The sequence below is a fragment of the Phlebotomus papatasi genome, chromosome 2, assembly GCF_024763615.1.
Source record: "Phlebotomus papatasi isolate M1 chromosome 2, Ppap_2.1, whole genome shotgun sequence".
Taxonomy (NCBI): domain Eukaryota; kingdom Metazoa; phylum Arthropoda; class Insecta; order Diptera; family Psychodidae; genus Phlebotomus; species Phlebotomus papatasi.
Window position 1 is genome coordinate 9,224,506 of NC_077223.1, and position 6,000 is coordinate 9,230,505.

A 6,000-nucleotide genomic window follows, 5' to 3' on the forward strand; every position below is an offset into this window, starting at 1 on the left:
GAAAGACACCAAAAAGGCTCGAATAAGCCACTGCCTCTTCTGTCTGGGCAGCTCGTTCGAGAGAGTTATTCCCAAGACAAAGAGTGAGCTGTGAAAAATGCGACTTCCCGACCTGAGGACGATGTCGTATACATATGTGTTGCTCACATGAATTATACGAACAAGTGCAAAATTCCCTGTGTATCGACATAAATTTGTTGAAAATTTCAAGAAAGAAAACAGCCCCAAGAATATTATTTAGTTTTCCAAGAGAGTAGAAAAGAGAGATACTTTGGAAGTCATTATAGTGTGAATTCTTCTCTTTATACCCATCCTCCTATCATTTCTATTCTTCTAGCCATCAGCCTGCATGAGCCACAAATGCGAGAGAGAGAGTGGTGAGCCGCAAAATTAAAATAATGACTTTAAATTCTGCTTTAGCTCGAAAAAGTTCTTACATATTATTCCTTCATCACCCCACAAGGCTGAAAAATTCATAATGAATGAGCGAAATAGGTAACGGTTCTTTATTAATAATAAAATTGAACATCGATTGGGCTCTTTTGCTAAACTGCCACTGCTACAGAAAATTTCTCCAGAGAAGTTGCTTCTTTTTTTTTTTGCTGCTGTTGTCGTTCTTCTCCAAGAGACTGTCTTTTAGTTTTGTATGATGATGTTTCTTGAGATGGCACAAGAATAAACCTACTTTCTGCGTAGCTTCCTGGTTTTTCTTGTCTCTCCCGGGCTCTTGGTATCCAGGAGAAAGATATGGTACTATGGGTGAGCAATTGTTGCTGATGGCGCCCGATGGAATTTTTAGAACGCTTTTGTTGGGGAGATACAGTTAAAGACACTCACTTCTTGGCTCAAAGAGACGTGTTAAAATATTCTAAAGGTCATTCAATGCTCTTGAAGTTTTCATCTTCATTCTAGTGTATCGTGAGCCACACTCCTGAGGTGAGAATCGAGTGGATGCAGTTGGTGGAAGAAGTGGGAGCAAACATATTAAGGGAATAGGGGCTGCTCGCAGGAAACATAAGTTGGTTTCTGGATTGAAGATTGTGTGCAGGAGCATTAAATAGTTTGAATTTCATTGAATAGATTTGTCTGGAGAGGGATTATGATTTCCAGGTTCTAATCCGCAAGCAAGTAGCCCCTGAAGATCCCCAAGGAGCATTTATCGCTATAAATGAGTAGAGATGTCTGATATTTATACGAAAATAATGGCGAAGACTTTACAAATTTCTTCTATATAACCGTATAAAAGAGGTCCATATTCTGGTGAATGGGGAATTTTTACATCCAAAACAACTTTTTATTTTATATATAATCACGGCATTATGTACGGCAAAATGTATCAATTATGACTGAACAAAATATAATCACTCAGTAATGTCAGTATTATAACTATCGGCTGAAGAGCTGTCATTTCTGTGGAATTTTTCTTTAAAACTTACTCAAATATTTTCCTCGAATCAATTATTATTTGTCCTCAACAATTCAGTAACATTTTGTATGCCTCGTGAACTTTTATCGCGTATGAAACTTTAATGTAATGAGTGTTTTCCGTTAGAGGATATAATTTTAGTGAACAATATTACATTCCCGACTTGAAATTCGTAATAGAAAGCTGGGAAATTAAAGAAAATAAAATTGTGTGGTTTTATTGCTTTTTCCAGCATATCATTAAAAAAAAACTTATAGATCTCAGGTTTTTATTGAGTCTATTGATAGAATACATCACTTTAAACACAATTCTGGACAAATATCGGTGCTCGTCAATGTTTTTTGCATACTTTTTCCATTAAATTGAGTTTGCCATCACCTATTTTCTGTAATTTTCCACGACATAATCCTATTTTAGTACCGATAAAATAAAATTAAGATATTATAACCTGATAGAGCAAGAAATGCGGAAGAAAATACGTCTTTACACATTTTTGTTATTTTATCTACATTATGTCTTACAGTATATTTAAAATACAGATTCTTTACAACAATAATGTAACTACACAACATCAAGTGTCAAAACAGGCCAATTTTATGATTTTGGTGAATTTTTCCGACATTTCTGGGCACATTTTCTGCAACTCAGTTTTACAACAAATGATTGGAAAAGTGTGTTCTAACGCTTTCACTCCCGCTATACACTGCAATTAAAGAAAGAAATTTTTAGCAAAGAAACACAGTATTAATTGACTATTTATCCGTAGATTTTCCTTATCTTACTCTAGGATGATTAACTAACGGATGGAGCATTTTAATTCAGAAATGGTATATTTTTCTTAAATTCTTTATAATTTTTAAGCCTTAGATCCCACAAAAATAAATATAACACGAAATGATAGTCACATATACAGAGAATATATTTTTATTAAATTTAAAATTTTACTGGTGTTACAGATACAAAATTTTTCAGAAATATTCAAAAAATTGCGAATTTTACGTCTTTTACATAAAGGTTTTAGAAACTATTATACTCGTGCAATCATTATAAATTTTGTGCTAATAACATAACATTAGATACTCTTTCATTTGGTAAAAGTTTTAAAATGATTGCATTTGGTTTTATACCAAAACTAAAAAACCACTTAAGAAAAAATTTTATCACTTCTAACTCAGTACTCCACTCTACTGCTGACATTGATGCACTTTCATACTCTAATTTTGTGAAACACATCACTTTTTCACAAATTTAAACTCAGAGATGTATCTCTGATTAGTAAATAAAGCAGATTTTGACAAACTGGCAGTGTTATATAAAAAGAACACAAGTTGGACATAACTTGTCTCCTTTACGGAACAAATGTAACTAAAATATATCAAAACATGATGTTCATACAATTTAACGACATTATGTGAACATAACAGCAAGAATATGTAAAGTAATTATACTTTCGATATTTTCGACATAGATTTACACATTTTCACTCAAAAATGGATTATATTTTGACTTATTTATGGATTATAAAAACATGTAGTCATAATTTTAAGGGGAAATACCAATATATTAACTCGAATTTATCAAATAAAACGTATTGTTCATATTAATAGAAAGTAACTGATATTTTCTATACATTTTTTAGTTAAGTTATTTTTCTGGCATAAAACGCACATAATTTTCAGATAATATACCTTCATAATGTTCATGCATTATATTTTTTAGTAATAGCTTGATTACGTTGAAAATATGTTGGTTACATTTGAGACATACATTATTTAGATATCAAATGCCACTTGGGGGTGAACTTGAGGAAAATGAGAAGAGACATCAGGGAACAGGCACAAGATAAGGGAATTCTGTTCAAGTAATAAAGTAGCCTCAGAGTGCAATTGTTGTTCTTGAAACCGTGAAATTCTCAAGAAATCGCCATGACAATCAAAAGTCCATAATCTAATCTTTCTCTCTCTCTCTCTCTCTCTCTGGGATGGTCGGAGAAGAAAATTTGCCCGCGGGATCTCTACATTGTTCCATGGTATTAGAACTCACTGGAGAACAACAATGCTGTCGACACGGAAGTCACTTCCATTTGATTGACCAAAATGAACAGCGAAAGAAGAGAATCCCAAGCACTTGGAGATTTATGCCACCCGGTTCACATGATCTCCTCTTTTCTCATATAGTTTTTTTTTCGTTGTTATGTTTCTTGTCCGGGGAACAAGGGAGTCATACTTTCCGGTCTCCATCTTTTAGTCATTTTGCTGCCAGAGCAGAAAATTCGCAAGTATGAAGAATTCGTTATGGGCTGGACGCTATGAATATCCCATTGAGCGCCAAAAATGGTCAGACAATAGCCACCAAAACAAAAAAAAATTCTCAGTGAGTGCAAAGAATGAAAGTTTCAATACATCAAATCCAAAAATTCTTCCCAGCAAATACACCACAGGAATTCATCGTGGTTGGAGATTGAAAAGATCAACAGAGAGAAGAAGCAAAAAAAAAATGTGTTAAGTGGAGCTCATGGAAATGTGGATGTTGTACGCCTCCTCCGGGAAAACTATCATTTATTTACGCAGCGACTGAGAAGATAATAAAACAGCCCTCGAGATAAAGTCCTCATATATTGCTTGCACAAGACATCATTGGACCCAGGTATAATCATCTTGGAAAAGATAGAAAGAGCCTCATAAATTTTATGAGTTACAGAAATTGTCCAATCGCAATTAATATACTTCCTCATGCTAAAATTAAGTCTACCAATGACCCCTCAAAAACTTATTTTGCAATATCAATAAATGTCTTTTTAATCCCTACACCACAATTTAACGGACAAAATTATGTTTATACCGTTTATACGCTTTTAATAACCCTTACGAACATTTAAACTTACAAAAAAATATGTCTTAGTGCCTTATATAACCAAAAGCTTTTCAGGAATTGCATAAAACGCGTGTTAATTTCGAATCAGAGATAAAATCATTTGTTTCATTCTTATTTATAAATTGCCAAGACATCATTAATTGTTACAGCATACATTTTTGAGAAATATACTCTGCAAAATGCAATCGTGATACAAAAAAAAAATTGAAAGTATTTTTTCTAAGTAGAGAAGCTTAGGAAAAATTTCAATTTGCATTAACTTTCGCCGTGGTAAAAGCTTGAGAATTAAAAATTGAGAACAGTTGCCAGCGCCACTCGCGGGAAAAAGAGTGCCCTCATGCGGAAGAAATAAGTGTCAATGTCAGAAAAATTGTAAAGTAATGGCAAAGCGTCACAGCTTTGCGGAATGTTCAAACTTACGAAAAAGACCTCTCTGTGAATTACATTTTCGCAGAAGTTTTGGGTACATACCGATTTAGGGGAAAGTACACTCCCTTCGACCATTCATGCCTTCGAATAATGTGAATTTTCTTTTAGTTTTCCTAAGAGACTTACACATTTCTATTAAATTATTAGTCAACTTGTTATCAATTATTGATAATTATGTCTTAATTAGATATAGGGGAAGTGCTCATAATTTTGGACAGTCTGCTTATAAGCATCGAAGTTCCAAGTTTGAAGTGCGATATTTTCTATACTAATTGACATTTCTTGTTACTCTCTTTTCAGAAGGGTTGTTTAGAAACTTAGCAAGCTATTTATCGTCTTATTTTTATTAAAATTAGTTTTAATACGTTTAAAAATGAATTGATAAGTAGAGGTGACCTTGGCTCTTATTTTGGACAACTTGGTTATTAATTTTTACAACTTGTCTGTAAATTTGGACAGCTAATCCGCCTCAATCCTCAATAGGATGCCCATTGTTCTTCATTTGATGAACAAATCTTACCAAGTCCTCTTCCTGTTCATGTAAGGGAAACGTAGAATGTCACAGAAGCCCGGAAACTTTCCATATCATTCATTAAAGTGAGTTGACTTCGATACTCCAAGTACGTGCGGATTCGCTCATTCCCTGACCTTTCCGGGAGCCTTTCAAGGCATTTCTCGCTACATCTCTTTCATAGAGATGATGCTCCTTTGTTTCTCCAGGCATTTGTCCAACCTAGTCATCACAAAAGCTAAAACTTCACGAAATTTCGTGAGAAAAACACCTGTCCAAAATAAGAATCATCACCTCACTGGTGAATGTCTTAAAAAAAAACCATTTTTCACACGAAAAATATAATTCACAAGGCAAATCTCACTTCAGGTCAAATGTACAAATCATCAGTAACATGAATCAACACAATATTCAATGAATATTCAATAATATCACTCAAAAACAGCGAACAAACTTTGTTAGTACTTCACCAAAACTAAATAAGACTGAAGTAAGCCACGAAGTTCTGTCATATTTCTCGTAAGCAATTGCTCACACTGAATTTTCAACAAAGCAATTTCAACTCAAATCATATTCAAATTTTAACGTATTTAGTGTTAAAATCTTCCAAAAAGAACAAATATTTAGATAGAATTCATTATTCATCAAATATTGAAATAAAAATCCATCATTTTAATCAATTTATTTTTAGTGTCCAAAGTTATCCTCAAAGTGTCCAAAATAAGAAACTGGACAAAATTATGAGCATTTCCCCTACTAT